This window comes from Bos indicus x Bos taurus, unplaced genomic scaffold (genome assembly GCF_003369695.1).
Source record: "Bos indicus x Bos taurus breed Angus x Brahman F1 hybrid unplaced genomic scaffold, Bos_hybrid_MaternalHap_v2.0 tig00478994_arrow_arrow_obj, whole genome shotgun sequence".
Lineage (NCBI taxonomy): Eukaryota > Metazoa > Chordata > Mammalia > Artiodactyla > Bovidae > Bos > Bos indicus x Bos taurus.
Genome location: NW_020868245.1, coordinates 1 through 24,654, shown reverse-complemented (window position 1 = coordinate 24,654; position 24,654 = coordinate 1). Strand labels below are relative to the sequence as shown.

The window sequence follows — 24,654 nt, the reverse complement described above, 5'->3', positions numbered from 1 at the left end:
TCTGGAGGCTAGAAGGCCGGGATCAAGGGGGCCGGGAGGCTTGGTTCCCTTTGAGGACGGGGGGGGGGGGGGGGGAATCTATGCTCTGCTTCTCCCCTAGCTTCTGGCGGTTTGCTGGCTGTCTTTGGTGTTGTGCGGCTCATATATAGAAGCATTGCCCCAACCCCCCCCTTCATCTTCACGTGGCCTCCTCCCTGTCGGCATGGATGTACCCAAATTCCCCTTTTCATAAGGACATTAGTCATGGTGGATTAGGGGCCCACCCACTCCACTCTGACCTCATTTTAACTAATTACATCTGTAAGGACCCTGTTTCTTAGATGCTGGGAATTAGGATTTCAATGTATGAATTGGGGGGCGGACACAATGCAGTCCGTAACGCCACAAGTGGGGAGTTCCCTGGCAGTGCAGTGGTTAGGACTTCTCGCTTTCCACTGCCACGGGCCCGGGTTCAATCTCTGACTAGGGGACTAAGACCCTGCAAGCTGTGAGACGTGACCAATAAAACCAAACCAAAACAGACAGGGGCTTCTCTGATAGCTCAGTGGTAAAGATTCTGCCTGCCAATGCAGGAGACATGGGTTTGATCCCCCATCCGGGAAGATCCCTTATGCCTCAGAGCAACTGGGCCTGTGTTCTAGAGCCTGGGGGCAGCAATGACTGAGCCCACATGCCTGCCCCCTAGAGTCTGAGCTCAGCGTCAAGAGAAGCCCCCCGCACGAGAACCCCGCACTGCAATGAAGAGTAGCCCCGCTCGCCGCAACTAGAGCAAAGCCCACGCAGCAAGGAAGACCTAGCACAGCCAAAAAGAAATAAATACATGAATGAAAATGTAAAAACAAGCAAACAGAACACCGTATGTGGCGGGTCCAGCATTGAAATGAGGCTGGTTGGAGTTGAAATGTGCCACCCAAAACGAAGGCTGGACTTCAAAGACTTGATCCAAAGAAAAAAAAGAATGCACGATCAGCTCAGTTCAGGCACTCAGTCGTGTCTGACTCTTTGCAACCCCATGGTCTGCAGCACACCAGGCTTCCCTGTCCATCACCAACTCCCAGAGCTTGCTCAAACTCATGCCCATCATGCTGGTGATGCCATCCAACCACCTCATCCTCTGTCGTCCCCTTCTCCTCCCGCCTTCAATCTTTCCCAGCATCAGGGTCTTTTCCAATGAGTCAGTTCTGCACATCAGGTGGCCAAAGTATTGGAGTTTCAGCATCAGTCCTTCCAATGAATATTCAGGACTGATTTCCTTTAGGATGGACTGGCTGGATCTCCTTGCAGTCCAAGGGACTCTCAAGAGTCTTCTCCAACACGGCAGTTCAAAACATCAATTCTTCAGTGCTCAGCTTTCTTTATAGTCCAACTCTCATCCGTACATGACTACTGGGAAAACCATAACTTTGACTAGATGGACCTTTGTTGGTAGAGTAATGTCTCTGCCTTTTAAAAGCTGTCTAGATTGGTCATAGTTTTTCTTCCAAGGAGCAAGCGTCTTTTATTTCATGGCTGCAGTCACTATCCGCAGTGATTTTGGAGCCCCCCAAAATAAGTCTGTCACTGTTTCCATTGTTTCCCCATCTATTTGCCATGAAGTTAAGTGATGGGACCCAATGCCATGATCTTAGTTTTCTGAACGTGAGCGTTAAGCCAACTTTTTCACTTTCGTCTTTCACTTTCATCAAGAAGCTCTTTAGTTCTTTGATTTCTCTCACTATTAACTTATTGATTAAATAATGATTTCATTTATTAAGCATATCGATTATACACCAAAATGATAATACTTCGGAGGCATTATCTTAAATAAACTGTATTATTACAATTAAATTTTCATGTGTCTAAATTTTTTTAATTAAGTGTTTAAAATTTAAGTCTTTACATTTTAAAGAACTTAAAATTACCAATGTGGCTCCCATTACCTATTAAACAGCCTGAACTAATATTTACAAAGCCCTTAGGGCAGGGCCTGGCCCGTAGAAAACATTGGCAAGTGTTAGTTAAATAAAGACTTCTCTTCAGAGGTGGCTTGTTACCTGTGGTATTTAAAAACTATGACTTCCCAAGGAGTGAGAAAAGTTGGGGACACGTCTCTTCTCTTGTCTGCCTTTTCTTTTATTTAGTGGAGTTTGTTTTACATTCTGGAAGCATAGGGCTCCCCACGTGGCGCAGTGGTAAAGAATCCGCTGCAATGGAGGAGATGCGGTTCGATTCCTGGGCTGGGAAGATCCCCTGGAGGAGAGGTGGCAACCCACTGCAGTATTCTTGCCTGGAAAATCCCCTGGACCAGGAGTCTTGTGGGCTGCAGTCCACGGGGTGGCACAGAGTTGGTGACGACTGCGCACTGAGCTCACACACCACACGGCGTATGTCACGTGGTCCTGCCTTCTCCAACTTGTTTCACGGTATTTTTTCCATGTTGCTATAACGTCTTCATCATCATATTAAGCACAGTGGTTTTCTGAAAAATCGTTTCCAATATTCCTATTAACCACAAACAACTTTAAGCTGGAAATCTTTTGTTAGTTAGGATTATTATTGGGTAACGTGGTAAACGATTGAAGGATTCTAATAATAGGTATTGTCCGTAGTTTCTAGAAAAGCTGAAGTGGATTTGCAGTCCTGCCAGCAACATATGAATGTCTCCGTTTCACCAACTTATAACGAAATTTATTTTCGTTTTTAAAGCGATTTTGTGTCTGTGTGTTTGTGTGTGTTTATTTTCTTTTGTTGCTGATTTGTTGGAGGAAAAAGCATGTCATTGCTTGTATACATACTCCTTTGGTGACCTGGAGGTTAAGCATTAACCACGTGATTATTGCCACTGTGCATGTTCTCTTCTGGTAATTGGTGCCTTGCGTCCTTTGCCATTTTTATCAGTTTGCCTGCCTTCTTTATAATGGCGTTTCCCAACCTTTTTTGGAACCAGGACCAGTTTCGTGGAAGCCGATTTTCCCACAGACCCCAAGGGGTGGGGGTGGTTTCAGGGTGACTCAACACATGACAGTCACTGTGCACTTGATTTCTGCTCTCGTTACATCAGCTCCACTCAGAGCATCAGGCATCAGATCCCGGAGGCTGCGGACCCTGCTTTATGAGGATGTCAATTTCTGTCCCATTTTATTTTTTTCCCAAATTCACATTAGCCAATAGTGACTAAATGCCTAAATTCCATTTCTTGTTTCACAGATTTTTGTATGTTTATGTAGGCAAACCAATTGATCGCCCTTTGTGATTTCTGTCATTGTTTTTAAGTGCAGACCATCCCCTTCTAGAACGTGGTAAGCGTCGCTTCTACTTTCTTTTAGCCTTTGGTAATTTCTTTTTCTTTTTTCCTTAAGATTTAAAATCCTTCAGGACAGTACAGTACTGCCCAAATGAAGTATAATGCAAGCCACAAATGTGAGCCACACATGTAATTTTAACTTTTCTGGTCCTCACATTCTTACAAAGTGAAAACAGAGAAGGCAGAGAGCACAGAGGATTTGTAGGGCAGTGAGCTTGTGAATTTACTCTCTATGGTACCACGATGGTGAATATGTCATTATACATTGACCAACCATAGCATGTACAACACCAAGTCACTGATTGTAATCAATGTCCCTGCTGGTGGGGGGCGTCCACGGTGGGGGAGGCTGTGGGGTGAAGGGACGGGGGTATATGAGAGCTCTCTACTACTTCTTTCTCTGCCCAGTTTTGCTGTGAATCCAAAACTGCCCTTAAAAATAAGTTTATTAATTAAAAAATATAGATTATTAAAAAGTGAAAAAATGGTGCAATTAATGTTAACAATATATTAACCCAATGTATCAAAAATATTACTTCAAGATGTAATCTGTATAACAATTAATGAGCTATTTCATTTCATTTCGGGGAGTGCTGTCTTCAAGGTCTGGTGTGCATTTCACAGTTACAGCTCATCTCCATTTGCACTAATGACAAGCCACGTTCCCAATGCCCGGCCACACATGGCTGGCGGCCACCAGCTTGGCCAGCGAAGCGCAGAACGTGGTTTGACTGCAAGTGAGGACAGAGGATAAAGGTTCCAGTGACCAGACTAACCACCCTCTTCCCCTTCACCTCCCGCCTGCTCCTCTCCCTCGAAAATTCCTGCCCAGGCAACCTGGGTTTTCTCACCGTCCCTGGTGACCTCTGCCTGGCTCTCGGATGCTGCCCTGGACACCTGTGGCAGCTGCCCAGCACCTTGGTCTTCCCAACCCTCCACCACCCGCCCGGGGCTGCCATCTGCACACTGCCACGTCCGGTCCCAGCCTTTGGGCTGAGGAGCTCACCCTGGGGAGGGAGGGTGCATTTTTAGCTCTCTATCCCTGCAGGTCATTGCTCTGGTGAGTCTCGACAGTAATAACTATGATTAGGAGCCCATCCTGGGTTGCCTTATGCAATCCTCCGGATCTTTTTTTTTTTTTTTTTTTTGCCAAACCTCAGGGCATGTGGGATCCTAGTTCCCCAACCAGGGATGGAACCGGCACCCCCTGCACTGGCAGAGCGGAGTCTTAACCACTGGACCACCAGGGAAGGCCCTCCTCCAGGCTGTCTTGAAGGCTGAAACCATTCTGCATTTACCGGAGCTCCTACCGGCTAGGGAGCACTGGCAAGCACCCAGCCTGTGGTCAAGACCAGGGACAGGTTGGCAGAAAGGCACGCTACCACCCGGAGGGGTGAACCAAATTTATTAAGTTTGTTGGGAAGGAGATCTGCTGTGATCCCTGAAAGTTGCCCACATGTCTCTGATGCCCCCCTGTCTTGCCTGTCCCTTGGGACCCTGTGGGAGCCCCTGGGATGAGGTCGCCGGGAGGTGGGAGGAGCCTGGTGGCGCTCCCCACCCCCCGACCCCCGCCTAGAGTCTGTGCTCTGGGATCCCTCTGGAGCAGGTCACCTCCCTGCCCCGGGTAGGGTGTGCCTTAGCGACTGTGGGAAAAGTCCCTGAGCGGAGGCGCAAAGCTGGCGGGAAGGGTCGGGAAAGGAGGGGTGCTCTCCAGGCCGTGGGGGCGGGACCAACATCCGACCCGCCCAGCAAAAACAGCCCAGGCAGCAGGGCGGGCAGACTCGTCCTGGACACCGGCGCTCAGGGAACCCTGAGCGGCCGAGTTGGGGACCTGAGCCCCCAGCAGCAGGAGGCGCTGACCCGGGTGAGGAACTTGGGAGCGGGGAGGCTTGGGCAGGGGGCGAGCAGCCCCCGGGGCACAGCTGCGGAAGGGGACCCTGGAGAGTGGGCGTCCAGACCTTCGGCTCCAGCGCACAGGTTGTCCAGGGAGCTGGGCACCCACCTGGCCCAGGAGCCCCCCTCTCTGGGCCTCTCTGCGACTCAGTACTGCTCTCCACCTCTGCCGGCGCCTGTCCCTTGAGAAGGTGGAGGAGGGCGGCCCTGCCTTTTGCACTGAGGCAGCCTTGGGTAGACAGCCGCCCAGGTCTCCTGCCCAGATTGCAACCTTTATTTGTTTGGTTTCTCTCTGTGGCTTTCTGAATCCCCAGGCGGTAAGCCTTCTCCCTATTGTTAATGTTTTCATTAAAGGAAATGGGGGGAGGGATTGGTGGTATCAAGACAGCCCTATGGGACTCTTTGCGACCCCATGGACTGTAGTCTACCAGGCTCCTCCGTCCATGGATTTTCCAGGCAAGAATACAGGAGTGGGTTGCCATTTCCTTCTCCAAGAGATCTTCCCACCCAGGGATTGAATCCCGGTCTCCCGCATTGTAGGCAGACGCTTTACTGTCTGAGCCACCAGGGAAGTCTGAGCCTCACCTGGTAGTGTCTTAACCATGAGGAGGTCTTAGTTGCTACAGCATTAATTCTATTTGCCAGGAATTCCTTGGCAATCCAGTGGTTAGGACTCACTGCTGTGGCATGGGTTCAATCCCTGGTCAGGGAACTAAGATCCCACACCCCTGTGGCATGGCCACAAAAAAAAAAATCAGTTTGCAGGTGGCCAGAGACTGGAAGCTGTGAATTCAGGGTGGCAACGTTGGGGACAGGAGGGTATCACAACTGTTGCTGTTCAGTCGATCAGTCACGCCTGACTCTCTGCGATGCTACGGACTGTAACCCACCAGGCTCCTCTGTCCATGGGATTCTCCAGGCAAGAATACTGGAGTGGGTTGCCATTTCCTTCTCCAATCACAACCGTGGCTCACACCTTAAGCCTGTGAAAGGGCAATTTCAGACACTGGAGAAGGGTTTCTTTTGAGGCTCCTGGTTTGTGAGCCTCACATCTGTCACCTGCTGCAAGCCAGGCCTGAATCTAAAGCCTTTACCTTCACAAACTCCTTTGACTGGCACAAATGTATCATTATCCCCACTTCACAGACAAGGACACTGAGGCTCAGAAAGGTTAAGCTACTTGCTTCCAAGTCCAGATCCTCATGACTCAATATCCAGGCAACGTCTCCAGAATGTTCTGGTGGGCCTGCATCAGATTCACCAGGGATGTTTATAAAAACAGAAACGGCATAACCCTCCCTTGAACCTACAGAAGAAGGGTCTTGTGGGGCAAAGAACTCCTCAGGTTTGAGAAGGATCCAACTCTTCCTGCCATGGTGGGCTGAGGGCTGACCCATTCCCAGGTCGCAACCTGGTCCGGGCATGTGCTGCTAACTCTGCAGGGTCCCTGGGCAGGACTGACCAGTGGACTGAGACTGGGAAGGTCTGGGACAGCGTGGGATTGTGGGAGCACCTCTGACCACTGTATCCCCTCCCTCAGTTCCGGGACAACCTTCAGGACCTGCTCCCCATACTGCCCAAGGCTGATGACCACTTCCTCCTGCGCTGGCTCCGAGGTGAGGCCAGCTGGGGTTGGTAGAGGCTGACAGGGTGGCAGGGAATGGGGGTGGTGCTTCAGGAAAGCAGGTGGGAGACTTTGGGGGACAGCCCTGAAGAGTGGGCTGGAATCTCAGTTCCCGTCCAAATCAGCGTAGCACAAAAATCTTATGGCGCCTCAGTTTCTTCATCCATAAAGTGGGCATGAGGCCACCTCCCAAGGGTTGTTATGAATTAAATGAGAGGGTGTAGGGCCTGGCATGGTGGGCAACAGGGTGAGGTGAGGTTAGAGGTAACACCTAGGAAGTTCTCAGGATGACAGGCCTGGCCAGGTCTTGAGTAAATACCACTGAACTGTCTTCAGGGTTGGGTCTGTCTCCAGCTCCTTGAAGACAGGGCTTCAGGTGTCATTCTCTCAGGGATCTGACACCAGTGCCCAGTGAACGTTCAGAGACTGGGTGTAATAAAAGGCGGAGGAGGAATTTCCTCTAGGAACTGCCGAAGTAGTGCAGAATAGTTAGAGTGACAGAACCACCCTAGAACTTAGGGAAAAAATTCATGTCATCTCAGCATATCCCATGGAATGGCTTTTGAGCTTGAGCCAGGAGAGAAGTCAGAAGCCAGGCTGGAATCAGACAGAACAGTGATTGCTAGCAGGGTGCCCATACAAGCTGCCTCGCTCTCCTGGCCTGTGTAATACTGGTCTCTACCTTCAAGATGCTGGGAGTCAGACCTGAGGTCATGGGCGCACACAGAGCCTACCCAGAGGAAGGCCTCCCTTCTGTTCTGTTGCATTTGATTTTGGTTGTTTTTTTTTTTTTAATTATTGTTTTTTTACAAACTTTATTTTTTAGAACCATTCTAAAAAGACTTACCGAAAAATTGTGAGGATACTACAGAAAGTTCCCATAGATGCTTCACATTAACACTTGACTTTCATATGTATGTTTGTGACCTTTAATGAGCCATTATTGCTATGTGATTAGTAATTAAGATCTGTGTTTTATTTAGATTTGCTTAGTTTTTTTCCATTTCGGGATCCTATCCAGGATGCCACATTCCATTTTCTTGTCCTGTCTCTCTAGGCACTCTCGGCTGAGGCATTTTCTATTTCATTTTTAATGTCATTTTAATGTCTTTTTCCCTACCCAAGCTAAAAAAGGAGTTGGAACAGTAGATTTCTTTTCTTTTTTTTTAATGTGGAGTATAATTGCTTTACAATGCGGTTAGTATCTGCTGTACAACAAAGTGATTCGGTTCTATGTATACATATATGCCCTGCCTCTTGCACTTCTCTCTCCCCCCCCTCTAGGTGATCACAGGGCCCTGAGCACCCACCTCCCATCCCGCCCCTCTAGCTCACGGGGCCCTGAGCACCCACGCCCCATCCCGTCCCTCTGGGCGGTCACCGGCCCTGAGCACCCCCCCCCATCCAGCCAGCCCCTCTGGGTGGTCTCGGGCCCCGAGCATCCACCCCCTGCCGCCCCTCCAGGCTGGATCCGGTGTGTTCTCTGCACCAGGAAGCTCTGCCTGTGTGTCTCCATCAGAGCACCCGCAGCTGTCTGCCTGCACCTCTCTCGCCCCCCGCCCTGAAAGCCTGGGCTCCATGCACTGGGCAGCCTGCACCCCAGTGCTGGGCGCTGTACAGGTGCTCAGTCAATACCTGCAGAACACCTGTACTGCTGGCTCAGTGGTGGAGACTCCACCTGCCAATGCAGGAGACACGGGTTCGATCCCTGGCCCGGAAGGACCCCACATGCCCAGCAGCAGCTAAGCTCCTGGGCCACAGCTGTTGAGCCTGTGCTCTAGAGTCTGGGAACCGCAGCTACTACTGAGCCCACGTGCTGCAACTACTGAAGCCCGCATGCCCCTGAGCCTGTGCTCCACCTCAAAGAGAAGCCCGTGGGCCCCAACTAGAGAGCGGCCCGGCTTGCCGCAGCTAGAGAAAAGCCCACGCAGCCACAAAGACCCAGCACGGCCGAAAAGAAGCAAATAAAATTATACAAAAAAGAAATTTTCCCATGGGGGCAGAACCAACCAGAGCCGGTGTCACTGACACTTGGGAAGAGCCCCCTCTGGCAAGGCTGCAGGCACAGCTCCTGCAACCAACACTCTCACTCCGGAAGGCTTGGCTCCATGCAGCTCTTCTTTTTAAAATTTATTTTATTGAAGTATAGTTGATTTACAAGGTTGTGTTAGTTCCTGGTGTACAGTAAGGTGATTCACTTATACACACACACACACACATATATATATTCTTTTTCCATATATATATTTTTATATATATATATTTTTTCCATTATGGTTTATTACAGAACATGGAATATAGCTCCCTGTGCTATACAGCAGGACCTTGATGTTCATCCATTCTATATATAATAGCTCGCATCGTCTAATCCCAAACATCTCTCACTTTAGAAAATGCTTTTATTCATGTCTTTTCTTCATACTTCCCAAACAGCTTACCAGTTCAGTTCAATTCAGTCCAGTCACTCAGTCGTGTCCGACTCTTTGCGACCCCATGGACCACAGCACGCCAGGCCTCCCTGTCCATCACCAGCTGCCAGAGTTCACTCAAACTCATGTCCATTGAGTCGGTGATGCCACCCAACCATCTCATGCTCTGTCATCCCCTTCTCCTCCCACCTTCAATCTTTCCCAGCATCAAGGTCTTTTCAAATCAGTCTTTTCAAGTCAGTTCTTTACATCAGGTGGCCAAAGTATTGGATTTCAGCTTCAACATCAGTCCTTCCAATGAATATTCAGGACTGATCTCCTTTACGATGGACTGGCTGGATCCCCTTGCAGTCCAAGGGACTCTCAAGAGTCTTCTCAGCACCACAGTTCAAAACATCAATTTTTCAGCGCTCAGCTTTCTGTATAGTCCAACTCTGACATCCATGCATGACCACTGGAAAAAACAATGCCTTGACTAGATGGACCTTTGTTGGCAAAGTAATGTCTCTGCTTTTTAATATGCTATCTAGCATATCTGCTTATCTAGCATATCTAGTATATCTGCTTTTTAATATGCTAACTGCTTACCCAATATAGCACCAATCAAAGCAGTGTTTTGTATTGTAGTTTTCAATAAAAGCAATTAAAAGATCCAAAGTGCTTGAGATATCCATGACAGCCATGGAGTCATATTTCTTAATTACTACATCAAGATGCTATTGTTTTAATGAGTTGCCCTTGTCTCAGATGTTAAACTCTCTTGACCTGTTGCTGCTGCTGCTGCTAAGTCGCTTCAGTCGTGTCCGACTCTGTGCGACCCTTTAGATGGCAGCCCATCAGGCTCCCCCATCCCTGGGATTCTCCAGGCAAGAACACTGGAGTGGGTTGCCACATGGTGTTGTAATTAAGAGAGGAATTTGCTTTGAATCAGCGCTTGTTGGTTTTTCGATATTCTATACCACAGCTCAGTGGGTAAAGAATCCGCCTGCGATGCAGCAGAAAGAAAAGGTGTGGGTTTGATCCTTGGGTCGGCAAGATCCGCTGGAGAGGGAAATGGCAACCCACTCCAGTATTCTCGCCTGAAAAGTCCCATGGACAGAAGAGCCTGGCGGGCTACAGGCCGAAAGGTCGCAGAGAGTCAGACACGACTGAGTCACTAAACATGTGCACGCATACCGTTCACTTTTTACGAAGCCTTAATAAAAGGGCTGGCAGAGAGGAAGCTGTTCGGACTGTTGTGTCTCTACTGCAGTGAGTTTTAAGTTGTGGGTCACTTATAACTGAAAAACTGGCTAGATGTAACTTGTTTTCATGTCCAGCCTCCAGACTACTTTTATGGGAGAGGAAAATGTACATTTCTGGAACCAAAATTGCATACAAAATGAACTGGTGTGAATGAGAGGATTAGATATTAGCATGCATTGCATCTTTAGAATTTCATCTTTGTTTTTCTGGATATAAATGAATACATAATAAAAAAGTACAAGTCTAGGTTATACTACACTGAAATTTCCCTCTATCTCTCCCAATTTATTTTATAGTCTATTCCTTTGAGCGTCACTGGATCAGAAGTTTCCTTAGGCATCTTCTATCATTCTCAAATAATTTTCCTAACAAAACTCTTATTGGGTGATCACTCGCCATTCTAAAATGAAGTTTTTTCATGGTAAGTGCTTGTGGACATCGAACCCCAGCTAAAGGCCGGCTACTAAAGAACAGTATGAAATTAGGTAAATCAAAATAATTGAATCAAATTATACAATGCACTGTGGGAGAAGGCAATGGCACCCCACTCCATTACTGTTGCCTGGAAAATCTCATGGATGGAGGAGCCTGGTAGGCTGCAGTCCATGGGATCACACCGAGTCGGACACGACTGAAGCGACTTAGCAGCAGCAGCATACAATGCACTGTTTACACTGGCTACTAGAGCAGTGTTGTTGTCAAAGAGAAAATGCAGTGATCAAACTCCAAGTAGAAATATTAAGAGCAGCAGCACTGAGTAGATTTCCCTTATGCTTGGCCTCAGTCCACTAGGACAAGAACAGTATTTAGAAATATGAAAATTTCAGGTTAGAATAAAAAGGTCTACTTGGCTGCACCGGGTCTTAACTGTGGCATATGGGATCTTTGGTCATAGCACGTGGGATCGAGTTCCCTGACGGGGGTTGGACCTGGGCCCCCTGCACTGGGAGTGCATCCTCTTCCCCGCTGGACCACCAGGAAGTTCCCAAACTTGCAGTGCTTTATTTTTCCAAAACTCTATGTTACTGATACATATGCGTGTAAATAAAATATTTACTTGGCTCTTCTTACTAGATTCCCACTCCTCTCACGATTTCACTTCTTGCTCAAAAGCTTGCGCTCCACTCCCACCTGGATGAGGATCTTACATCTGCCCCCCTACCTCCCGACTCTGGGCTTGTCACTTCCTCTCCTTGCGCCTCAGCTTTCTCGTCTACAGTACAGTGGGGGATAAAGAGGGCTCCCTGCAAAGGTTATGAGGGTGCGTGATGCATGGCGAGTCCCGAGCACAAGACTAGACTCTGGTCCAGAGTCCACGCTCCTAAACCTCGGTATCTGCTCTTTGATGCCGGCCCTGGACTCAGCTCAGCCCCCAGGGAGAGGAGGACTCTGGGCTTCCCCTGTTCCGTGGAAGCTGGGCGGGGCTCTGGGGGAAAGAACGCTGAGCACACAGGGTCACATGCCTGCTGCTCCTTCGGAGGCACTGGCAGCTGCTCGGTTTATGAAAGTGCTCGCTGTGGCATCACTGACCGTCACAGTAGTGATTATGATCAATTGATGGCGATACTCCGGTCCCTAAAGCCCCATGCGTGGGCCATGGTGGGGCTCTGGGCATCAGTGTTGAAGGAAGGATTTGGTGGGGTGTAGGGGGGAGGCTTTTCTGGGCACCCTCTGTCCATGAGCAACGCTGAGCAAGGATGAGAGATTCCAGTGCCTGGGCTGAGCCTGAGGGCCCTAGACCTACCTGTTCCCACAGAGACTTTGGGAAGGATCTGCATCTCTGATCAGCCCAGATCCCTGGAGGCTGATCCAGGGGTGTCCTGTGCCACCACCTCACCGGGGGTGGAGGCAGGAGAGGCACATTTCTGTACCTTTTTGATGAAGAACCTGGAGCTCAGAGAGGTGAAGTCTCATCAGACTCGTCCTCCCAGCCCTGCTCAGGTACTTTGCCTCCAGGACACCATTCAGGTTGAGGTCCTGGCTCTCTGGGCTCTCCCAGCTTTTAGACAAACCTTGGTCTCCGGTCGTGCCTTGGACATCTCTAAGACCTAGAGTTTGGCAAGTCCGTGTTTTGACTCTGGTTCTGTCTGCTCATGGCTAATTGTGTGACCTTGGACAGGTGAATTCACCTCTCTGAGCCTGGGTTTCTTTACCTGGGGAGTGGCTAACGGTAGTACCTGACTCAGAGGGCAGCTTTGAGACTTAACATGAGATGTGATTGGAGAAGCAGTTAGTTTCCCCGCTCACCTGCCTTCGTGTCCCTCCCATGGCCTTCAAGCCAGTCCCAGGCTCTCTGCAGGGCTCTGCGGCTGCCAGTGTCCTTGGGCCAAGGACACCAGGAACCTTGCTGAGCCCTTGGATGGAGGAGCTGCCGGGCTGCTGAGGTCCAGAGAGGGTCAGGGGGAACCACCCAGGGGGCAGAGGGCCGGGGCAGCACCCACAGTGTACAGGGATACTACAGGGATATGCCACCTGCTCTCCCCAGGGAGGGAACTCATGAATATTCACGGCCGCTGAAGCAAGAGGGAGCCAGCCAGCACACTCCTGGGTGTCATGGAGCAATCCAGTTTCCCAGTGACCGCAGAGGCAGCCTGGGAGTCAGATGTGGCTCAGGCAGGGAGAGGGAAGGGGCAGCAGACGTGGCCCCAGATGAGTGTCTTCCTCTGCCCTGCGCACGGCCCCTGGGGGAGCAGGATGCCCTGGATGGAGGCCTGCCTGCTGGTGGCGCCCTAGGCTGGAAGGCTCACCATCCTAGGCTTGGGGTCCCTGTGTGGATGCTGTGGAGGATGAGCCCGACTCCCCTTCGTTCCCTGGAGTCTGCTGGTCCAGCTGAACAGGAGGAGTGCTGGGTCTGGCCGGGAGCCAGCCGTCGGCACACACAGAGGGCGATCTGGCTGGGGTAACCCAGGAGGACAGGAATAGAGGGGTGGGGTGGGGAGGGGGGCGGTCTGCCCTGAGTGCCTGGGACTGTCCCACCACAGCAGAGGAGGGAGACTCAGTCTCTAGTCCTGTCTTTGCCACTGCTGTGCTGTGTGACCTTGATGGGGCTCTGCCCTCTCTGAGCCTCAGCCTTCTGGAGGCACCGTTTTCCAAGGTGGAGGCTGGAAGGCTTGGGCCGTGCTGCGATTGTCCTCGGTACCCCAAGGCCTTAGGCTTCCCTGATGGTTCAGTGGTAAAGAATCTGCCGGCCAGGAGACACGGGTTCGATCCTGGGTGGTGAAGATGCCCTGGAGGAGGAAATGGCAACCCACTCCAGTATTCTTGCCTGGAAAATGCATGCCACGGACAGAGGAGTCTGGCAGACTACAGTCCACGGGGGGTCGCAAAGAGCTGGACACGACTGAGCGACTAAGCCGCCACCACCACCTCATGGCCTCAGCCCTGGGACTGTCAGCTGCTTGCAAGCCTCGGCCTTCTGTGAGGTCCAGCTGTGCACACCCTTTCCCCTCGGGCTGGGGCTGGGCGCGCGGCACGCTGGGCAGCAGCTGCCACGGACAGCCGGGAAATGCACACTGCAAGCCACAGACCACAGCTCGAATCCCAGTTGTGCCCCCTGCTTGTGACCCAGAGCCTCAGTTTCCCCACCTGCAAAACAGGGGTGATAGGGAGGCCTGCCTCTGAGGACAGCGGGGTGGACTCAGTAAGATGCTCTGGAGAAGCCCCGTCCCAGGGCCTGGCTCCTAGAGGGCTCAGAAGTGAATCCGAGGACAGCGGGGTGGACTCAGTAAGATGCTCTGGAGAAGCCCCGTCCCAGGGCCTGGCTCCTAGAGGGCTCAGAAGTGAATCCGAGGACAGCGGGGTGGACTCAGTAAGATGCTCTGGAGAAGCCCCGTCCCAGGGCCTGGCTCCTAGAGGGGCTCAGAAGTGAATCCGAGGACAGCGGGGTGGACTCAGTAAGATGCTCTGGAGAAGCCCCGTCCCAGGGCCTGGCTCCTAGAGGAGCTCAGAAGTGAACCCAGAGGGTGGCGAGGCCCAAGGCCAGCACCTGGCAGGGCAGGGCCCTACTGGTTTTGAGGACGCCAGAGTGGGAAAGGAAGGAATGAATGAGGGAAAGCCCTGATGGGGGTTGGGGGCGGGCCTGGGCGGGGCCAGGCAGAGCCTGATTGGTGGTCCTGGGAGGCTGGTCTGCCCCCTGCTGCCTGACCTCTCCCAGAGCCTCACCAGCAGCCTCCCTGAGTTCCAGAAGGTGCCCTGGTGAGTGGGCTCCTGAGACAGGGGTGGGCCCTGAGGGAGTGAGTCAGAGGGCAGCAATCCGAACCCCTCGACATTTGAAAGTCAGAACCCGATGCCCAGGCCTCCACTCAGGGCTTGGGCTCGAGTCTGAGGTTCTGGCCCAGCCCAGGACTGCCCTGTGGGACCCCAAGGAACAGGAGGCCGGTGGGGGCGCTTGAGGTGGGGGGCAGATTTTGCGCTTGGTTGGCAAGGGGGACCCACCCCGAGAGCGACAAGGACAGGACTTTGAGCAGGTTCCCACTCTCTGTGAGTGACAACTACGTGCCAGTCACTTTGCCTGGTCCATCTCTGGGGCGGGGCAGGGAGAGAGCTAGCACCACCAGCTTCCCCATTTTAGGATGAGAAACTGGGGCTCCAAAGGGTTCCTGTGGTTGAAACCCGGGCCTGGGGCTCCCGGGTCAGCACCTCCCTCCCCTAGGCCTCTCTGTGACCAGACCAGCGCGAGCTGACTTTCCCCACCTTGCAAGCTTTATCTATTCTTTAAATATAGTAAATACACGTTATTGCCTTTTTCTGATTAAAAAGTAATATATTCTCTTTAATAAAGAAATCCAACCCTTACAGAAATGCCAAATATAGAAGAGTATTTGCTCATATACCCCCTCCTAGCTATGCAGAGGATACACTGTTAAAACCTAGACTACCCTCCAGGGGTTTCTAACTGGGTCTGTGTGTATTTACCATCACCTATATGGATTTGGTGGCATGCTGTCCCAGAACTTCTTTTTTCATGTTAGTAGGTCATGGTGTGTTTTTGAGCCAGTCCATTCAGCTCCACCTTGGTTTTCTTTTCTTTTTTTTTTTTTTTTATCTGTTAAAGCAGGTACAGATGCCTCTGTCTGGGAATGGGCCTTGGTTTGTGCAGTGAATTCCCAGCTGATGGACACTGACGTGGTTTCTTTTTTTCTGACCAAACTGCTGTGAACACCCTTACTTGGGTGACTTTCCCCAAGTCTTTCTGAAGAAGAGTTAGAACTGGGAGGGTTTCTACAGTCTTCCTTTGAAAGGAAAACCCTCCGGAAACACTCTCCTTCCCTCCCCGACCCTGTCCACCTTGCCCACCTAAGAGTGGACAGAGATATGTCCTTGTCACCAGGGAAGCCAGGTTCCCTCCGGCTAGTCCTTTCCTGTGAGAGCACTTTCTAGATGATCAGCGGGGGGCTGAGGGACTGGTCAGGTAGGCCTGGAATGCCCCTTCTCTGGGAAAGGTTTGTGGGTGCCTCCGGTCACTCTCCCAGGGGTTCTCCTCCAGGCTGGCTGGCTGGCCTCTGGCCCCAGGGTCAGTGGTGACGTGCCGTGTGTGTGATCGCGGGCGGCATGGATGACCTCTCATGGCCTCCAGCACCCGGGGCCCAGTGCAGCACGGAATGGAAAGTTTGGGACCTTGGCTTTGCAGCTAAGGGGCCATGAGAAGGTCCCGGAGTCCCAGCTCTGTCCTGGATCCGCACAGCTCTGCCTGAACAACCCCCATTTCAGCTCAGGCCTCAGCCCCTGCTGACAGGGTCACCACAGTCAGACCTAAAACCTAGCCCCCAAAAACCAGGAAAAGTGAAAAGTGAAGTGAAGTCACTCAGTCGTGTCCGATTCTTTATGACCCCATGGACTGTAGCCTACCAGGCTCCTTCGTCCATGGGATTTTCCAGGCAAGGGCACTGGAGTGGGTTGCCATTTCCTTCTCAGGGGACCTTCCCAACCCTGGGATCGAACCCTGGTCTCCTGCATTTCAGGCAGACGCTTTACTGTCTTGAGCCACCAGGGACTGAAAAGTAAGACCAGGCTGCTGCTGAAAAGGCTGTGGACCAAGGGAGAATTTCAGGGTGAATGGGCTGCTCCAGCTCCTGGGCTGCCTGCTACTGAGCCTGAGGTCACAGACTGGTCTCAAGGCGCACAGGTGCCCCCTGTAGGCACGGTCCAGCGGTTCCCTGCTGAGAGCTGGAACACTCATCCGGCCCCCGGACATCTAGTTAAATCTGATATTCAGAGAAATACTGAATAATTTTTAGTATAAGTATATCCTAGGCATTATTTGGGACATACAGATAACTAAAACATTTGTTGTTCACCTGCAATTCAGACCTAACCTGGTTGACCCAGCCTGCCAGCAGCTGGAGAAGAGGCAGACATGTGGGCAGAGGCCTGTGTGAGCTGAGTCCTTCTCCTTCCTCACGCTGAGCCTCAGTTTCTCCACCTGGTCCCCTACAGACCCCATGGGAACAGGAGCCAGTGTGGAGAGACAAGGAGCTCAGCCGCTCACTGGACGGCTGGAAGGGTGGGCAGGGGGGGCCAGGCAGGTTGGCTGAACCTTCAGAAAGATGAGAGACTCAGGCCCCAGGGCCCTCTCTGTAGATACCCCTGGCCCAGGCCTGGGGGTAACAGGGCACTAGGAAAGGGTCTTCTTTTCCTTGTTTATTTAGATGATTTCATTATGAAGCCCAGAAAGGTCTACAAAAAAATAAAACGGATAACACCCATATACCCACCACTCAGCTCACAAATGAAAACTGACCCAGGCAGCAGGCCTTCCCCTGCCTCTCGCCCCAGCCTTTCTTGGCGTTGGCCTTTGTCCACCGTGTCCATCTGCAGCCCAGATGCTGTCCTTATCTGGACTGCTGAGGTGGGGGTGGCCACAGAGCTGGCGAAGGCAGGTCCCAATGTTAAAAGCTGCTCTCAAGGCAGCCAGGCCGCGGATGGTGGTGAGGGCTCCCTGGGGCCGGCCTCCTAACACGTGCCCTGTTCTGCACCCCCTCACCCACCCCCTGCAGGTGTCTGAGATGCCGCTGCCACAGAAGAAGCGCTGGGAGTCCATGGCCAAGGGGCTGGTGCTGGGAGCGCTCTTCACCAGCTTCCTGCTACTGCTGTACTCCTATGCTGTCCCCCCACTGTACACTGGCCTGGCTTCCACGTGAGTGGTCCTGCTGGGCGGCCGAGGGCTGGGGGTAGCGGAGGGTTGGCTCCCAGTCTGATAACAAGGGCTACCTCCTGGGTGGCCACCCTGTGCCCGGGGCAGAAGTCCCACTGAAGGCAGGGAACTCACTGTGGAACCCTGAGCCTCGGTGTCCTCATCTGTGAAGTGGTGTGCTAACAGAGCCGGACATGGAGCGTAAGAATAAAATATCACCATCTGCACGGTGGGCTCAGCGGGCCGGGAGGTGGGGATGCCCAGTCCAAGAGCACTCGGCTGGCACAGGCCTGGATTTCAAACTGCGGTCTGCCTGCCTCCAAGCCTGGCTCCTAACCATGAGGTCATCCTGCCTCCCCATTGGGCTGATCACCTACCCAAGCCTGTGCCCTTAGTTGGAGGTATTAAGTCGAACTAGAGGAAATGCCCATTTTTGCATGCAGGGTTTTCATGTGGTCCAGCCTCATACGAACTCTTGATGAATGTACATCAAGTGGCCATGAATGAGACTGTTCTTGTCCTCACAGCAACACCACAAAGAGGGTTACTGTCCCCATTTCACAGAAGAGGAAAGTAAGGCCAGATAGGCCAAACCACTGACCTAAGCCTTGCAGCCTGGACAACAGGCCCATCTGGTCCCCCAGCTCCCTGACCATGGCGAGTCCCTGGGGTACCCGCCCCCCACTCCCAGCCACCTGCTCTGTAGACCCGGGGTGGAGGGGGCCGGCAGGCCGATTCCTGAGGCTCTGCCACCCCTCCATCCCCAGCAGGACCCCCGAGGGGCGCGGGGCACCCTGCTCTCCGGCCCCGAGGGAGCCAGAGGCTCCCACCTCGGCCAACGGCTCGGCGGGAGGCTGCCAGCCGCGGCGGGACATCGTGTTCATGAAGACGCACAAGACGGCCAGCAGCACGCTGCTCAACATCCTGTTCCGCTTCGGCCAGAAGCACGGGCTCAAGTTCGCCTTCCCCAACGGCCGCAACGACTTCGACTACCCCGCCTCTTCGCGCGCAGCCTGGTGCAGGACTACCGGCCCGGGGCCTGCTTCAACATCATCTGCAACCACATGCGCTTCCACTACGACGAGGTGCGGGCCTGGTGGCGCCCAACGCCGCCTTCATCACCGTGCTGCGCGACCCGCCCGCCTCTTCGAGTCCTCCTTCCACTACTTCGGCTCCGTGGTGCCCTTCACGTGGAAGCTCTCGGGCCGCGACAAGGCTGGCCGAGTTCCTGCAGGACCCCGACCGCTACTACGACCCCCGCGGCTACAACGCCCACTACCTCCGCAACCTGCTCTCTTCGACCTGGGCTACGACAGCGACCTGGACCCCAGCAGCCCGCAGGTGCAGGAGCACATCCTGGAGGTGGAGCGCCACTTCCACCTGGTGCTGCTGCAGGAGTACTTCGACGAGTCGCTCGTGCTGCTCAAGGACCTGCTGTGCTGGGAGCTGGAGGACGTGCTCTACTTCAAGCTCAACGCCCGCCGCGCCTCGGCCGTGCCGCGCCTCTCGGGCGAGCTGTACCGGCGCGCCACGGCCTGGAACGTGCTGGACGCGCGCCTCTACCGCCACTTCAACGCCAGCTTCTGGCGCAAGGTGGAGGCCTTCGGGCGCGAGCGCATGGCCCGCGAGGTGGCCGCCCTGCGCGCGCCAACGAGCGCATGCGCCGCATCTGCATCGACGGCGGCCGCGCGGTGACGCGGCGGCCATCGAGGACTCGGCCATGCAGCCCCTGGCAGCCGCTGGGCGCCAAGTCCATCCTGGCTACAACCTCAAGAAGAGCATCGGGCAGCGGCATGCGCAGCTCTGCCGGCGCATGCTCACGCCGGAGATCCAGTACCTGATGGACCTTGGAGCCAACCTGTGGTTCATCAAGCTCTGCAAGTTCATCCGGGACTTCCTGCGGTGGTGACCCCGGGCCCCCGCCGAGGAGGGCCCGGCGGGGGTCCCGCCAGCCACCCCCTGCGGCCCCTCTTGGTGCCACCCCAGTTCCTGGGGTGAGGTGGGGCTGTTCTGAGGGGTGCAACCAGCCAAGGACTGGGCCCACGGCACACAGGGCCTAACTGAGATCAGTATTTGACTAATTAGAGTGTTGTTTTTTTTTTTAATTAAATCCCCCTACCCTCCACCCAAAAAGAATGTTCTATTTTCTGGCTCCCCTTGAAGGGGAGACTTCGGAAGTAAAAGAATTGATGGTTTTTGTTAATCAGCCTCAGTGGTGCTGACTGGCGAGGCCCTGGTGTGTGTGTGCACGGGGGATGTGAGTGGTGGGGAATGGGGGACCCCAAGGGAGTGCAGTGGGCACCTGTGACAGAGCCCAGGGGTTCAGAGCCCAGGGGTGGGGCGGGGTTTGGTGTGTATCTGTCCACATGCTGAAGCCCTTTGTGTTTGAAGGACTCCCGTGAGGTCCCAAGATCTAGAAGATCATGTTGGGGGGGGGGGTGTGTGTGTGTGCATGAGAGTGACAGGGAGGTGGGGAGCACTTAGCAGACCCTGGACCCAGGCTGAGGGCTCCTCCTGCCCTCATCAGTCCCTCACAGTAACCCTTTGAGATGGCGCAGTCGCCATCCCATATACCATGTGGGATTGACCTTCTGAGAACAGAAGGGAATTGCTTGCAGGATGAATCAGACCCCGGTACTAACCATCTCCCCAGGATCCCAAATCCTTTCCACAGCCAATGTCTGTTCACCCTGTCCCTGCCGGCTCCTCTCCCCCACTGACCTCTCCCGGCTGCCTCATCCTTGCTTGTGCTCCAGGCCTCCCTCAGTCCTGATTTCCCCCTCTCATCCTAGGGTTCAATTATCCAAAAAAAAAAAAAAGGTATTTATTAGCTGTTGGTTGTGCACCCCAGCCTTGAGCTGGTCCTGAGCAGACAGCAGTCAGCTAGATGGCCCAGGCCCTGCTGGAGCTCAGGTCCAGAGAGCAGCCATGCACGTCAAGTATGATCAATCAGGGTGGGGATTTGTCAGCTAAACCACCTGCCTCCCTCAGCCTCCCCAAGGGGACAAAGGCCCTTCCTTCGGTCTCTAACCAGGAGCCAGAAGCCAGATGTGGAAGGCAGAAATTGCAGCCAGGAGACTCTTGGAGACCTGTTTGTGCCAGGCTCCAAACCAAGTGCTTATATATCTTATCTGAATATGTACAGCATCCTAGCTTTAGAGACCAAAGTTCAAAGAGGTTAAGTTGACCTTCCCAAGGTCACACAGCTAAGAGTGCGCAGGGTCAGAATTTGAAGCCAGATAAGTCAGCCTGATCGATCACTCACCTCCCTGGGCTTGAGTCAGTCCTCCTCCTGGAGTGAGCTTCTGGTCCAAGCAGGGTAGGAAGGAGTGAGGGTGACCGACTGTTTCAGTTCCTGGGGCCGACCTGGTTTCAGCCCTGAAAGCTCCACACTGCAGCAAACACCTCAGTCCTGGGCAACCAGGACTTCCAGTCGGCAGGGACCGGTTTGACCCCACCAACCGCCTGGGCTACTGCCTGCACCCTCATAGTGTTCCTTGTAGCAAGAGATTAGCACACCCTCAGAGTCTTTATTTTATTCATAAGGAGACATATAAGCGAAAATAAATAAAACTGACAATAGCTAGGTGTATTTGCAGGAAATGCTGTAACTGACCCCACATTTATTAGAGAATTTTCCCTCCTTTTATTAATCAGAGAGAGATGTGATCGAGTGCAATATTATAACTTTCTGGCTCGTGGAACCCGTAATTCTATTTCCCTGGAACTCTAAGGGCCTAGAATGCCAATAATAATCTGATATATTATTTCATTATTTATTATTATGAATATTGGCACTCTTAGGCCCTTTAGGGGATCCAAGGAGAACAAATCTGGCCGTTACTAGATGCTAAGAACATAAATTACTTTATTAGCATTGATCATCTGCCTGGTTTGTTTTAAAATCAGTACAGTTCTTAACTCACATATTAACACAATTAACATTTTGATAATGACTAGTTGCCAGATACTGAGCAACCACCCTGTGCCCAGCACTGTGCCCTGTGGGAACACGCACAATACCCTTTGCTGCCCCGAGAAGGTGATGGAGACACAGAGAAGCAGAGCCACCAGCCCAGGGTCACCCAGTCAGCCACCCATAGAGGCAGGACGCAACCCAGTCAGTCAGCTGCCAAGCTGGTGCTCGCAGCCCCCAGACCTTCAGCACCATTCCAGTTGGCCACCTCCAGCCTCAGGACTGAAGGGCTTTTCCGTGGCCGGAAAAATAGGTCTCCAAGCGGCTCTGCAAGGGGGTCGCCTTCAGGAACCGGGCTGCTCTTGCTACACGTGGACAGCAGAGGGCGCCATGCTCCCAAGTTCAGTCTCGGCGGGTTCTGCCGTTACTGGCCAGTGGGGGCGACCCGTAGGCCAGACCCGTGAAAGCAAGCAGGGATCAAGGCTGCCCCGGGGGAATGCAGTGAAACTACTTGTTCCTCTCTGTTAGGGGTTGAACTGTATCCCCTGAAAAGACATGCTGGAGTCCCACATCTCAGTTCCCTATGACTGGCATTTGGAAACAGGGTCTTTGTACATATAACAAGAAAGACGAGGTCCTCGGTGTGGACCCTAATCCAACATGGCTGGTGTCCTGATGAGACGTGGACGCGTCATGTGAACACACACGGACGCACAGGGACCGCGCCCCGCGAAGACAGGCAGAGGCTGGCGTGACGCAGCTGCCAACCTAGGAACGCCAGGGGGTGACGGCCACCTCCGGAAGCTAAGAGGCAATTGAAGGATTCTCCCAGAGTTTCAGAGGGACGTGGCACCGCGATTTCAGACTTCTAGCCTCCAGATCTGTGAAAGAATAAACTCCTGTTGTTTGAAGCCACCCAGTCTGTTGGGACTTTGTTAAGGCAGCCCCAGGACACGAACACACTCTCCCGGGTCAGGACTCTGCCCCTCACCGGGGCCCCTCCTTTCGTCCCTCCCTCAGGCTCGCCCCTAAGAGCCACCCTCCGCCTGTAGCCTGAGGCCATCCTCTGCTCCGAGCCCCTCCCCCACCATGGTCCTGCATCCCCTTCAGAGAAACCAGGCAGCCGCATGCCTCTGGGGCTTCGCACATGCTGTTCCTATGGTGTAAAGCCCCCTTCCCTTTGCAGGCCTCACACTGTTACGTGTTTTCAAAGCACGCTCTGCCTTCTGTCTCTGGGCACCCTTCTCTGACAACCCAGCCTCCAGGTTCAGGCTGGTTCAGGGCCTCCAGGCTGCACATCTCAGCTCGGCTAGCCCAGGGTCAGAGCCGTGGATCTGCCTGTCTGCGAGGCCCCTCCAGGCCAGGGCCTGGGTCTTATGGACACAGCCAGCCTCCGGTGGCCAGGCCAGTGCCTGACACACAGTCAGCTCTTAATAAATGTTGAAAGACAGAGGAAAGGGTCCAGTGATTAGGATTCCACACTTCCATGGCAGGGGTGGGTGCAAATCTTGGGACTAAGATCCTGCAGGCTGCATGGTCGAGAAAAAGGAAAATAGGGAGAAAAATGGGAAGGAAGAGAAGAAAGGAGGTAGGGAGAAGGGTGAAAAAGAGGGAGAGAAAATAGGGCAGCGGGAAGAGAAGGAGCTATTTCACCCTTGAGGGCCTACTCCACACCTGTCCTAACTGACCTGGTCCTTATCCCTGCGGAGGCTAACACCTTAGCCAAGGTACAGGAGTGCAGGGCTGGTTTCCTTAGCAGAGAACTCACATGACCCTGGGGGGGCACAGTCAGGGGGCAAGTTGAGGCCGGGAGTCTGAAGAGGGGGTGCCCCTCGGCAGCCAGAGGCACCAGAGACCCATATAAGAACCGAAAAGGGAGAGGCGGCCCCTTCCAGCTTCCCTTGCCATCACTTCTTTCAGATCAGATCAGATCAGTCCCTCAGTCGTGTCTGAGTCTGTGCGACCCCATGAATCGCAGCACGCCAGGCCTCCCTGTCCATCACCAACTCCCGGAGTTCACTCAGACTCATGTCCATCGAGTCAGTGATGCCATCCAGCCATCTCATCCTCTGTCATCCCCTTCTCCTCCTGCCCCCAATCCCTCCCAGCACCAGAGTCTTTTCCAATGAGTCAACTCTTCGCATGAGGTGGCCAAAGTACTGGAGTTTCAGCTTTAGCATCATTCCTTCCAAAGAAATCCCAGGGCTGATCTCCTTTAGAATGGACTGGTTGGTTCTCCTTGCAGTCCAAGGGACTCTCAAGAGTCTTCTCCAACACCACAGGTCAAAAGCATCCATCTTCGGCGCTCAGCCTTCTTCACAGTCCAACTCTCACATCCATGCATGACCACAGGAAAAACCATAGCCTTGACTAGACGAACCTTTGTTGGCAAAGTAATGTCTCTGCTTTTGAATATGCTATCTAGGTTGGTCATAAGTTTCCTTCCAAGGAATAAGTGTCTTTTAATTTCATGGCTGCAGTCACCATCTGCAGTGATTTTGGAGCCCAGAAAAATAAAGTCTGACACTGTTTCCACTGTTTCCCCATCTATTTCCCATGAAGTGATGGGACCGGATGCCATGATCTTTGTTTTCTGAATGTTGAGCTTTAAGCCAACTTTTTCACTCTCCACTTTCACCTTCATCAAGAGGCTTTTCAGTTCCTCTTCACTTTCTGCCATAAGGGTGGTGTCATCTGTATATCTGAGGTTATTGATATTTCTCCCGGCAATCTTGATTCCAGCTTGTGTTTCTTGCAGTCCAGCGTTTCTCATGATGTACTCTGCATATAGGTTAAATAAACAGGGTGACAATATACAGCCTTGACGTACTCCTTTTCCTATTTGGAACCAGTCTGTTGTGCCATGTCCAGTTCTAACTGTTGCTTCCTGACCTGCATACAAATTTCTCAAGAGGCAGATCAGGTGGTCTGGTATTCCCATCTCTTTCAGAATTTTCCACAGTTTATTGTGATCCACACAGGTAAAGGCTTTGGCGTAGTCAATAAAGCAGAAATAGATGTTTTCTGGAACTCTCTTGCTTTTTTCCATGATCCAGCGGATTTGGCAATTTGATCTCTGGTCCTCTGCCTTTTCTAAACCAGCTTGAACATCAGGAAGTTCACGGTTCACCT

General features: G+C 52.7%; 1 pseudogene; it reads left to right on the top strand.

The window, feature by feature from the left end:
• Nucleotides 1-5,041: 5,041 nt before the first annotated feature.
• Nucleotides 5,042-19,515, top strand: LOC113889430 (annotated as a pseudogene).
• Nucleotides 19,516-24,654: the final 5,139 nt, after the last annotated feature.